Raw genomic sequence first — 14,290 nt, 5'->3', positions numbered from 1 at the left:
TATGCACTACCATGAGAGCTAGTCAGGCATTCAAATATGACCACAACAGTTGTTTTGACAACAAGAGCAAGGCAGAATACCAGGGATCAGATGCACAGAGGCAGGAGGAAAAAAAAAAAAAAAAAAAAAAAAAAGGGGGGGGGGGGAGAACTGTTAGAAAATCAGAAATGAATTAAACTTTATGAGTTTCTTGAATGATATCTATCTAAAAACATAAGAGTACAAGCAGGTAATAAATCCTTATCCAAACTTGCCACAGATAACTTGTCCTCTGCAAATAATTTTTGCTACTATATAATCTCAGTGAAGAGAGATAAATATGTAGCAGTTCTCAACTATTTTTACTGTATACTTCCTCTATAAAACACAGTAAAAAACACAGCAAAATGGTACGCTGCATAAAAGGACATTTGAACAAGTGCAACAAAATAATGTTATAAGGAGCCCCAAAAAACTTTTCATCCACAGGGCAAAGGGATCTTGAATTAAAAAAGACGTAATGCAATTTCTGTCTCAGTTCAGCAAGGAATGGGACTTTTAGCTAAAGTACATTGTCCTCATCAGAGCATGCAGACAGGATCTTGTGAGAATGGAGATTATTTTTGCCAGATCTTGTTCCCCTCCTGTACACAATCTCCTCAAAGGATGAGAGCTGCTCTAAGAGTAATGCCTCCATTTTATTACATTGGCTCTCAACATCAGAGACAGATGGTGGTAGAGCAGGCAAGACTGAACCTTCACACCAGTATTCCTTTTAGTGTTGTTGTCATGAGACAGATGATAGCAAAGGAGTAGTCTGACAAAAATTGGCATCTGACATGGAAGTGTATAGGAAGCAAAGATGTGGAACTGAATTCCTCCTTGCAGAAAAAAATTGCTCCGTTGATATTCATCAACATTTGCTGAACCTTTTTGGAGACCAAAAGTGAATGTGATCTTAGGAAGGCTATGGATGGTATATTTCAGTAATGGTGATGGTGACATGAAAGACAAGCCACTTTCAGGATGGCTATACACAACTGTCATGCTGTGCAAGAATGTCTAGTCAGCTCATTCATGTGAATTGGCTACTGATGGTGCCTATGTTGAAAAATAGTATTTTGTAGACAAAACTTGTTCTATCAAATTGTGTTACTGTACTCTGTGTATCTGTTGTAGTCTCCAAGGAAATAAATAGGAGGCATTACTTTCCAAGCAACCTGCATAGACGCTTCTCAATTAGAAGTGACTTGTTTGTAAGGTATATAAACACAGAGGCAGTCACTATTTAATTCATTTTTCTAAGTTAAAACACTTCTCACAGGCCAGCAAGAATAACTAATGATGAAAAAGTAGTTGTGTAGGAAGTACAGATGATACAGACAATGTCTGTCATTCTACTTCTGATATTCCAATATGTATCCATTTGAGAGTGTTTGAAGTCTTAATATAAAGTGGGGCACTAAGTCATAGTTTTGGCACTTGTGCTTGAAATATTATAGCCTTGTCTGTGATAATGTTGGAGTATTGATAAAGAAGTGAAATCCCAACTACACTGAAATCATTGGTTTGCCATTGCAATTACAGAGTCATTGTTTTATCCCTGCTGTATTGTGGTAAGGCTCACAACATCATCAAGAGAAATGTCTGCAAAGAAGTTTAAGAAAAAGGCTGAGAAATTTTGAGCACTTACAATTCCATAAAGCTTACTGAACCCTTGTACTTGGAAAGTTTCGCCACACTGGTCTGTAACACAGTTCTCTTTCATTTCAGCTGTGTAATGTAACAACAAGGTTGAGTACACATAAATAGTTGCTTTAAGCCTAGCTCTTAGGACTTGTACATTCAATGAAATATTGACTTGGTATCAATTTTTTTATCGTTGCCCTAAGGGGTCCCCACACAGTACTGCAAAATCATGTGTATGTACAGCATAACACAACCTACTCCTAATTATTTTTGCCTAGAGTATCTAGCTGCTGCTGTTGGGTTTCTTGTCATTTATGCTTAGAACAGCAGTGACACATAGTGAGTCAAGCCTTTACCATGCTTAAATATCTTATGCTAGGTGCTATATAAAAACATCTTGGTGCAAACCTTGATTACAATGTGATACATCAGAGCTATGCAAATTGCATGCAAAGATGCAAAGCAGTCATTCCCTTGCATTTACATACACATTTCTGTTTGCAGTATCTTTCAAAGTCTTCTGAACGTGGTTTTTTTTTTTTGTTTGTTTGTTTTTGGTTTGGTTTTTTTTTGTTATATTTGATGTTTGTTGTGCATCTTCAAGCTCAGGCTGTCCCAAAGTCTAAAGCCAATTTCAGAGCTCATTCATTTCAGTGTTATTTGATTATTAATTAATAACTTAAGGCTTAAACATAAGAACAGAACATAGTTCTGGAGGACAAAATGCCACAAAATATAATCTGAGAAGGAACAGAAGTAACTTTACGTAAGATCAAAGAAATCATTCCTAAATACTGTTAACTTTCTTCTTTAGATACTCAAGAATAGAATTTCTAAGGTATAGAAAAATGTTGCATGTGGCATTATGACTTAAAATTATCTTATTGCTCTAATCATTCAGTAAAGGAGAAATGAAAGCAATTGTTTAAAGTAACCATTTTTATTGTGACATTGCCATACTGAATGCTGAGAGGTATGTGGTTCTTAGCCTTATTTGTTTAGCTTCATACAGTTATTCCCATGCATGTTACTATGCTGACCTGTTAGTTTAACTCCTGCTCATCCCTACTGAATCTTTACCTTCAGTCATAAAATAATAATTGATTGACTGCATTGTTCTCAACCTTGAAAATTTTTTGTATTCCATCAATTTATTTCCCTTCTGCTAGATTGTTTCCTTTGCTTTGTTTGTACACTTTAATTAAAGTATTTGTTATTTTGTATTTCCATCACAGTCCTTGTAGTTACATTTACTTGCCTATTCAGATCCATTTAGAGTTCACCTCTAAAAGATTCCTGGTTCATCAGTTTGCAGTCTCTTCCTCTCTCAGATAGTGTACTCTAACTTCCTTCTCCCATTACCAGTTAAATTAGGCACAGTTAGGGGACCTTGTGGCTCATGCCTACCTTAGTAAAAAGTATTTTTTCTAGGTTTAGAGCTCTCATTCTATATAATCTGTTCAATACAAAAGAAAGTACCTATTTGTGTGACATAAATCCTATGAATTATGAATATGATTATCTTGTAATGTAGATTTAAAAATAAATAATAATGATAATAATAATAATAAAGATTTTTAGACTTTACTTTTTTCATCATCTTCTTTGAATAAAATTCTTCTGGAAACATCCAAAAAGTTGCTGTTTTCTTCTTTTAAATCCTCCCTTCAGATATTTGCAGAAAGATCTATTCATCTATTACCAGAGAAATCAGAAACTCTTTTCTTTCCATATATCTGCATTTAACTGTTTTCTCTCACTTGTTCTTAAGTTACAAGATTTGTAGGGTGGGTAGAAGAGTTGCACAAGGCTTTCTCCATGTTCTGTGGCATTGCAACATCTGACAACAGTGGTTGTGGTTTATAACTACATTTAAATATTAAAGCAGCATATAACCAAGTAATTTCATTGGCAGATGCGTTTATAGGCCACTGACTATTCTGTAGGTCCCATTGGTACATGATCTGCTGAGAACATGAACCCAGCTAGAGGGTTTATTCTGTCAAATTTTCAGCTTTCTGTTCTGCAGTTTTTTCATTAATTCCATGTTCTGTTATCGAAGACAGAAACTGTAACATAATAAAAGATTGTAGTTCCTTTTGCATCCTTCCTGGTTGCAGAAGTAACTGAGGTCTTTTTCCCACAAGGGCCCCACGAATATGTAACTGCAGAATTAAGATAAATAAATAAATAACCCAGACCTAGTAAATTTGGAGATTTTTATAGAGATGCTGAACAAACCAAAATTAAATCCTTTCTTCCTGTCCTGTATGTTATATGGAAACTGGCTATGTGAAAGTAAATTAACATTTGATTTTTGCCAGAGGCCTTATCTAGAACATCTAAAGGCAAAAATCTTATATTCTTCATTTTCACTTGAGTAAAAAAATAAGTCATTTTACCCCATTAATTGCATGGACATACAGGCTCACAACATAAATGCAAAATACAAGTACATTAAGTTACAAGACAGATTTGTGGCTTACAGTGCCTTCCTATGGCTTATAGAAGGACATAGCAGTGGTAACTTCTGGGATGAAATATAGTTGCCTTTCTTTTCATATGCTGTATTCACTGTGATGGCATCATTTCATTCCTTCAGTGAGAAGATGCTCATTGTTAAGGCTCTTTCAAAAGTAAAGAAGTATGTATATTAAAAATAAAAAGAGATAAAAAAAGGCAGTTTGTCACAACTTTCCAGTAAGCTACCTTGGTATTGTTGCCCCTATATTTATTTACCATTGGTCCTCACCGAGGCAAGAGAAAAAGTGATAGTACTTGGTGTCAGGGGAAATTAATGTTTTACTTGCAACAGCACTGAAGTGCAATGAATTGTATAAAATGTAGCTTTAATTAAAACCTTTATTTCTGAAATATATATATTTAAAAAAAAAAAAAAAAAAGTTGAAGTACACTTAAAAAGAAGAAGAAGAAAGTTACATTATCTAGCATTTTTCAGGCTTAGAGACTGTCTACAAGCTGAAGGCACCTTCTGTGTCAGGCTGCATTGGCAGGTCACAGGCTCTGTGGCCAGGTGAAGTAAAGCACAAGCTTGATGCTAACCTCCTGTACTGGCTGACTGAAAAGAAGCCTGGGTTTTGACACTTTCTCAGCCTGCTTTCTGAAGCAAGCATCCTACCTTAAATCTACATAATACTGATGACTCTGTTGCTCTCTCTAATACACTCTCCTGCCTTGACTACTAAAACCGAGGAAGAGTATTTAAAAATAGTTTAAAGGCTGCTGTCTGTATTAAATGCCCTCTTTACCAAGGCTTTCTAGGCATTTTTAAATGACTTGTAGATAGCTGCAGCCCTTGCTTCTTTAAATTTTCTTGTGTGGCTAATTCTTGTCCTTATAGACCTTCTTAATGTACAAACAAAAGCTTCAGAGAAGGCATTCTTGTGCAGTATATTTTTTTACCATTTTTTTGACTGAGAATTACTTCACTCATACCAAGTTCCTGTTGGGACATATTGTGATCTTGCCCCTGCTGCATTAGTAGTATTCAGTTTATTCCAAAGACAAAATTCTTGTTGATTCTTGTGGCATGTTTAAGGTTTAATTGAGGAAGGGATACAGAACTTTCACTGAATATTTTGAAATTTGATATATTATACTTCTACAGAAATATCTAGGTGTCTCATTTTAATGAACAAAACAAAAAGTTATAACCTGAAAAATCCACAGCACAAGGCTAATTTTGCCAATGAAGCATCTCCTTCACCATGGGCAGCTAGGACTTAGGCTCTAACCTGAGATTTGTGGATGTACTTGTTTGTTCACTCCCCACGAGCATTTGTTCATTTACTGCCATACAGATAATACATTGCATTTCACAGCACAGCAAGTTTAATCAGGACATGTCATCATTAATTTGTACTGATATGCACTGATGGACAGGGTTTTCCTGGAGCATGAATAGATGTTTATCAAACGATCATCAATTTTGAAGAAGTGGTGCTATCCCCTTGTTGTTTTATGGCATCTGCTTTATCATCTGCTCACAGGAGCACCTTTATTTTTTTTATCTCCTTCTCTGGTTTTTCCTTTGTAGTTGTCACTTGTAGACAGCTTCATTTATTTCTGCTGTTTTCTAATTCCTTTAAGATAAATGTCTAAATGATGTGCTTGATTTATTGAAACGTTGTGGCACTGAAATAGTTAACAATGGCAAGACAAGACTAAATACTACAATGTGTACTTGATTTCTGGTGCTTTCCTGTTATTTTCAAAGTGTTTATTTGTGTATTATAAATAATTCAAAGTAAATATTCTGAACTGCTAGAAAGCCAAATTCAAATTTATTTCATTTACTAATGTTCCCACAGCATAATACAAAGCATGGAAACTCTTGTTGCTCCATAGCTTGACAAAATGTCTATTAGATAAGCACAAAATATTAAGGGAAAAAAAAAAAAAAAAAAAAAAAAAGGACGCTTATAATAGTAGGTTAAGGATTAGTTTTAGTGGTTTAGTGGTTAGTTTTAGTCCATGCTAAGGCAAAATTCTGAATCAAAACTTATGATTTTCCCCAACTAAGGACACCAAGGTTAAACCTTTAACATGCAAAATTTGTTATCGCACAAGTTTATTGTGTCATTGTTCTGTGAAGATGTGTAGAGGAAATAACTCTGAAAGATCTCAGAGAATAATAATTACAACTTTCATAATAAAATAGTAATTACAAATACAGGGGGAAAAAAATAGTCATGGAAATCAAAAGTTTGTGACTGATATAACTGAAATGCAGCTATCCACTTTAAGCTCCTTATGTTCTTGTTAGCTTCAATGATTAGTCTGTACTAGTTAAGGGATCTGATAGAAGCAGTGGATAGTTGACCACTTTCATTACTTTCCAAAATAAGCACTAAAATACATGTCTTTGTTTTTGAAGGACAGTGTTCCATGTCTTACTGGTATATGGCGAGGCAGGAAGGATAAAAAAGAGGCTGTTAATCTTTGGGCAAGGGGAGGAGAGGAGCCAAAAACTTGAACTAAAAAAGAATATATAGTCTCTATTATTAAAAGTTTTAACCTGTGCGTAGGAATTATCCCATGTCAAGATAACTGACCTCATCAGAAGACTTGCCAAAGGAGGCCAATCTCCACCTCCAGCTTTTTGGTAAAAAGATGGATACCAGTTCTATACCATACATGCACACCAAATTAAATATTCTAATGGTTAGTAAAGTTCAGCTGAAATAAGATGTGAAATATATCTGTGTCTGATATATAATTTTTAAAACAGCATGTAACTTTTGTATTACAGTGCCAAATATTGACATAATCGAATACCTGCATAATTTTTGCAGATAGAGAAAGTGTAGTTGGAGATCTCTCTATATTAAGTTTATTCTAACAAAATAGTCTTAGCACTGACACTGGGTGATCAGTCAGATGTATTTATTATCCATCAGCTACACACTGTCTTCTCATACTGAATGATCACTATTTACTTTACCCATAAAAGCTGATATAAAGGATCAGTATGCTCACTGTTAAAATCAGCCTGCAACATTTAATGTAGCCTAACAGCCTCATGCAGCAGCATCAAGGAGGAAGGGGAAAAGAATCAATGCCCAGAAGGAATTTTAGGGAAATAGATCATCAGATTGACATTTTGGCACCGGGGATAGTTCTCTAGCTGAGGTGAATAGGAGTAGTTGCCTCCGAGTCAGCAGAGTTATTTATTACCAGCTGAAAGACTAGCTCCGGAGCGGCGGTGCCCCAGCCCCATGAGAGGACGTGTGCTACTTATGGTGAATACAAATGGGATGAGCCTTTTAAACAGACCAGAGTGGAGGTTTAGTGTATGTGTGCCATTTGGCACATTTGGTCCATTTTCTGAAGACTGAAAATTTGCAAATTTGGAGAAAGAATTCAACTAGAGGAATAGGAAGGTTGAGGGTTAGACAGAGACCAGATTATTTATTTTTTGTAAATAAAACTTTAAGAACTAGCTACCAGTTAACCCTTTAATCGAGTGAGATAGAGCTAAAGGCACTTGCATGGTGAGAGATGGCCTCAAACCCTTTCTGCCTGAAGGGACTTCTGTACTCTGGCTTCTAGCAGAGGTCTTTCTTGCAAGTCTTGATATACTGGTGGAGAATACCTTGTCCTTTCAAAGCTGCACTTTATATATAGTTTGGAGCAAGCCTAGAGTGTGTTCTTGGGAAGTAAATAGGGTGCTGTTATTTTAGGGAATAAAAGCCTCAGAGTGAATTGATGGGTTTCATGGAAGTATTCTAATGGACACCAGAGGAGGTTGTTAATATGCACCAAGCTAAGCAGGACTTTGTACCAGGACCAAGCCTCACCTCACAGTGCCTCCCTGGGCTCCAGATAGGTCAACTAAGAGATGCATGAAGGGAGCAAAGTGACCATTACATTTAACCTGCAACAGCTCAACTGATGTTAAAATGCTCTAGTAAATATAATGATGTTCTTAAATAGCTTATTTAATAGGGAAATTCAAAGTTTTCAAAGTGTATTTGATACCATTGTCCTTTTAATATTTTAACTTAATAAAAGGAGCTCTGATGTGTGAAATGGGGAGGTGTTGCTTCTGAGAAGCTTAGTTTCTTCAGATTTGAGAGTACTTGTTTGTCAACATTTTGCAAGAAATTTGCAGATTACTGAACCTGGTCCTATTTTTAGCCGACAATATTCACCAAAAGAATAGTATTTTTAGAAGCATAAGTACATAGAGATATAAAAGTGTATTTCTGAACTGGAAACTTCTATAAATGAAGCAGTTGTAGATGTAACACCTAATTAAGAGGTGCAGTTTCAGTGAATAGAACTATGTGACTCATCTTTAAATCCAATTTTTCCTTCCTTTAAAATAATCTTTACTGTTCTGATTTTGCCTTCATATATAAGAACAAAAATCTTTCATCTTGAGTAACAACAATAAAATGAAGGGAAAAAAAAAAAAAGAAAAGGAAAAAAAAAAAGGGAATTGACAAAATTACTTGAGCTGCTTATCCATATTTTGAATTAAAGTTACAACTGCAGGCAACTTTAATGATATTGTTATACTCCCCCACCCCCAACTCTCATCTCTTCTAACATTCAAATCCACTATTTCTTCTGGATTGGGTTTGGCAGTCCCACACAATATGAAGGCGTGTGAGAGAGAAAATCAGTCTGCTAGCATACTATATTGGACCCAATTTCTTACTCATCTCATGGCACTATAACTTCTTTATCTGCAGGCATGCCAACTGATAGAGCAAATGACAGATGAAGCAGTCACTTGCAACAGTTTGACTACATAATCTGGGATACTTTTTCCCCATTATGAAATGCCCTTTGTACTTAGAGGGAGAGAAAGGAGTTGGGAGGGAGGGAGGAACCTTGTATAAACAGTCACATTTCCAAAGGCACCCAAGTGAGTTGGCATCCAAATCTCAAATTCCTTTATGCCATCATAAAGGAGTTCCAAATATCTTTTTTCTCCTAGATACACAGAAATTGTTAGGGTGAAAGCTATCAGTAACTGAGTTGTTAGAGTGATGTCCTTAGTTTTTGAGAGAATTTTGTCTAGTTTCACCATGATAGTTAGACTGCAGTGTGAGAAGTGCATACAATGTTTGAACAGGAAATGGGACTGTAGTTGAATCTTTTCTTGAATTATTTTGTACTTATTAAATAGATTTCACTGTTAACATTTTTAGGACTTTCAATCTTCTCAAATATTGCTTACTGAAAAGCTTTCATAAGCATCTTTCATTTTCATTTTTATTACTAATGTAGATCATTTTAATGGAGTTTTAATGAAATATTCTGGCATCTTAAAACCACAAAATACCATGATTCTTGAAGACCCACAAAGGTCCATATCTGAATTTAGATTAGTACTTCAGCCATTTGTGTTTTGAATATTTTCAAGGATGGGGATTCTGCTATGCCTCTGCTTTGTTTGATTACCTTCACTGGGGAGGTTTCTTCATAGTATTTAATTGTAAATTCCCTACCTGCAAACTAAGTACCTTGCTTCTTCCTTGCACCATGGGCTCTCCATTCAACCAAGCCAGCTTTCTATACATGACCTTTCACACATTAGTACAAATGATTTTTGTATGTTGAGTTGACTGCCATTGTCAGCTAACTCTTTTGGGCTATTTGTCCTTCAAGGTCACTTTCCATGAGATTTTGACTATCAGTTTCCTGAACACATACTTCAGGAGAGTATTTTGGTTTGAGAATTTTTCTATTACTTGACTTCCTTTTGCCTCTCAGAATCTTAAAATCTACTGTCTGATTCTCAGTTTTACCAAGGTTACCCTTAACTCCCACAGTTCTCCATTCTTTTATATAAATAGCAGCTATGTGAAGTAGGCTTACTCTCCATGAATCTCCACAACATGCAAAAAATTGTCCTTGATATATACTACGTGAATTGTCTGGTTTTCCTATGTTCAGAAATGTTCCCATTCCAGCCGATATCTGTGATTCAAATCCCACTTAAGAAACTGGGCCTGTACTTATGAGGTTTCTCCCGGGTATTTCAAGAAAACTTTATCCGCTTTCCATTCTTGATCAAATAGTATGTCATCTACCTACTTCAGCTCACCACACATAAAATCGCTTTCTTTCATGTCCCCTTAAAGTGTAATCTTTGACTATGTTACACCAGTTTTACGGGTGTGCACACAAACAATGACTATATGACAATATAGGAACCAGAATATGGCATAGCAGTGACAGTTTTGCACCAGGCTAGCTGTATGGGAAACTTGATCACAGCCTCAACCTTTGTTTAACCACCTGAGGCAAGCAATGAGTCAGCTGTGCGAGCACGGGTGAAGGTAATTCAGCTGTGCTACCGGAAGGGGTGGAGCTTGGCACCACCTCTCCCAGATCTCATTTAAAGGCTGACTACCTGGGGGTTGCTCCTTTGTGGAGTTTACTGTGAACCTTCAACATTGATGAGCATTTTCCATTTATCATAAGTTATCTTTCTCTCATGATAATCTTTCATACAAAACATCTGTTTAACCTCTGTTTACCTATTGGCTGTATAATTGTGTAACTGTACAATTGTGTAACTTTACACTAGTCTATTATCTCTAGTCCCCAACTTATGCTGGGAGAATAAATTTTTTGTGGTTTTTTAAGGTATAACTATTTTGTCTTGAAAAATAATTTCCTGTCTTATGAAAATATAAATCATATTGATATTCTTTTGATCAATTTGAATTCTGTCTTCGTTCTCTTGGTGCAGTAAAAACAAAATGCTCCAGGTTAGGTTTCAAAACAGAGCATCAGACCAAAATGTTGTTTGTGTCTTGAAGAAACTAATGTACTTTTATACAGAAGTTCACAGGAGAATAACTGAATTTTGAAGAAACCAACAAATGGCAGTTTCACAACCCTGTGTTAATGTTCCTCTTATCCATTCTACAGCTCAAAGCTTTCACCCTAGCAGTTGCTGAACATCTAGAAAAAATGAGTGATCTCTTGGAGTAGCAAAAAGGTAGAGTTATTCAATTATATTGCAAAGACTGGCAGCAGTCTAAGGGCAAGAGTTGACTGCAATTCTTAACAAGTGTAAGCTTCACTTGTGAGCCTCTAAATAAACAGACATTATAGATGATATTTCCAAAGGACTCTTGAACTCTGGAAGGAGTCCTGACACAACAATATCCTTATCATTTGTCTGTGCTGAGTGGAAAATTCTGCTGCTATTTCACAAAACCCCCTTTTGTTCAGGTTGTTTTCTCTCCTCAATACTTCAGATAAAATATTAAATATATCTTCAGCCTGTTAAAATTTCTAGCTATGGAAATGGTAGCTTGGTAGATGATTTTCAAAGTGCATTTAAGCACATTAATGCTTTCATTGATAACAGTGGTCTAACTCCACACAAAGTTTAAAGTATTTTCAGGTATTCTGCTGTGATGTGGTTCCTCTTTCAGATAAATTTGATGACCCAGTTTTTTCTAAGTAATCAGAAGGTACTCAGCTACTGTGGATAAAAATAGCAGTAGTTCTTTCTTCCTCTTCAGTAGAGGAAATAGCTCAATTAGCTATTTTTATTTGCTTACTTGTATGAATGAGGGAGTAGTTGCCATCAATGCAGAAGTGAGATCCATCAAAGACAGTGAGTCTAGTGAACTTCATCATCAGAAAATACTCCTCTATCAACTTCTTCACAACAATTTCAAAGTCCAGGGATTTATGGTTTGGTGAACTGCTACTAAGCTTAATTTTGTCTCAAATTACATAGTTTTAAAGAGTTCTTTGAGGGCTTTATTTGGAAATAATTTTCCTCCCAGTTCAACTAGGGGGGAGGGGGAGGAACAAGCACTTCTTTTATCCTAACTTTTGTATCTGTGGGTCAGGTGCACAGGATGAATAGGAATACATGTTGAACAGATGAGCAAAGGAGCTAGGTTCTGTTAAACAGATTAAATGGGTTATTAGGTGTGGGTAGGAGAGACGGATTACATTCATCTAGCAGCAATCAAATGAAGGAAACAAGTTAATTATTAGGCTAATTTAATGTTCTTTCCTAAAAGCTATGCTTTCAATCTACCTTTTCCATTTACTAACTCTTTGATGGTAGTAATGACTTATCCCAACCTGATGAACTGGAATTCCTGCTGGATTAATCAGAAATGCAGGGAATGTCCAGAAATGTCAGAGCATAAGGAAGGCTTTAATCTTCTGGAAGCTGATTCATCACTGAATAGTAACAAAACTTGAAGAGAAACCCATCCTAAGATGCACAAGAGTATTTTGGAAGGATTTCTGTGTTGTTTGGAAGCCCAGTCAGTAAAAATCAAGCAAATTAGCAAAATAATAAGGCAAAGATCAGACAGAAAAGTGAGGCTTTTGTAAGTTTAGGAACAAGCTATTCTGTTCTTGTCCTTACTTCAATAGCTGCTTGTCTGGTATACTGTCTGGAACCCTTTAATTCAAAAACATCTGGCAATAAAACTTAGAGATTACCTTTTGTGTTTTCATCACTTTTAGTCTGTCAGCTTTTGAGCACTCTGCTTCCTTGTCTTTCCAAGGATAAATCTGAGTCTTTTTGAAATTTTTTTGTGAAAGTTATGGAATTGGATTTCACTTTTGTGTAACAACACAGATATTTAATCACTGCAAATGAATTCCAGGTGTTGTAGTCCTCACTGCTGAAGTTAAGAATTTCTCTGCCCGTGTGAATGTTTAGTATATTGTTTCTGTTCCTATGTGATTTTTTTTTTTATTTAATTAAACATGTCTGTTTTCTTCATACTAAATTTAATTGTTTACAGATCAGGTAAAATGAGGCATGCTTTGTCCTTCTTTGGAAAATTGTAGTGATTGATCAAGGGTTAATGGGTTTAAACTGAAGGAGTGTAAGTTTAGATTAGATATTAGGAGAAGATTTTTTTTATTCAGGGAGTGATGAGGCACTGGGAACATTTTGTCCAGAGAAATTGTGGGTGGCTCATCCCTGGAATCATTCAAAGTCAGACTGGATGGGGCCCTGGGCTGACTTGATCTAGTAGCTGGCAACCCTGTCCATGGCAGAGGGGATGGAACTAGATGATCTTTAAGGTCACATTGAACCCAAGCCATTCTGTAATTTAATTTCATCAATATATGAAGAGTTATGGTTTCAAAAACATAAAAATAGTCTGAGAACATAAATTTATAAAAACTGCATTTTGAAGAAATAAAATGATTTTTCTTCTTAGAAAATAGTTATTAAATATTCTCAGGCTTTAATAAATTGTTTGAAATTTCTTAAATTTCACACTACTTTTAAATAACAACAGTGTAGTACTATCATTTTAACAACCACTTGCTTGCTTCCCCATGTAGTGAATAGGAGGGGAGAATTGGTGGGGAGGGGGAAGGAATAGAACCTGTGGGTTTTGGTAAAGATGGAAAATGAAGAAAGATTAAAAAAAAAAAAAAGTGTCTGTGTATGTGTAGATATATATATATATATATGTTATATAGTTATATATATATATATATATACACACACAGTCTTACCACCTGCCAGCTGACTCCCAGTAATACCCAGTTAATCCCTGAGCAGCAGCCACCTCCTTTAGCCAACAATCCACAGCTTTATGGCCTTCCACATGATGTCACAAGGTATGGGATATCCCCTTGTCCAATCCAGACCATCTGTCCTGGCTCCACCCCTACCCAGCACCCCATGCCCACTCTATTGCCTCCCTCCCACAAGAAAGCAAAACATCATTAGCACTACTGAGTAGTTATTCTAAATTATCTGTTACTTATTTCATTTCTTTTATTTCAGAATCACCTGCAGATTTTTTTTTTCCTTACACAAATTTTTAAGAATTGTGTTGATTAGCTTGTTTATTATGTGAATCAGTATTGTTTCTGCTCTGGATTTTAGGTGTTTTCTTTGGTCCCTAGAAGAGGGCTAAACCCTATAGTTGAGTCTGGATGCTGTCTTGCCTTTTTGGTTTTTTTGTTTTGTTTTTTTTTTTAAACCATAAAAGAAGGATAAAACTGAAAAGGGAGTGGTGCTGTGAGGTAACTGGCAGACTTATTCTAGTTAATAGGTTGAGCATCTGTTGGGTTTTATTCTTTTCTGCATTATTTTTATTTGATATAAATTATAGATATAAATTACTATTTT

Source organism: Coturnix japonica, chromosome 2 (assembly GCF_001577835.2).
Source record: "Coturnix japonica isolate 7356 chromosome 2, Coturnix japonica 2.1, whole genome shotgun sequence".
Lineage (NCBI taxonomy): Eukaryota > Metazoa > Chordata > Aves > Galliformes > Phasianidae > Coturnix > Coturnix japonica.
The sequence above is the reverse complement of the archived record's forward strand: the minus strand, read 5'-3'. Positions refer to the sequence as shown.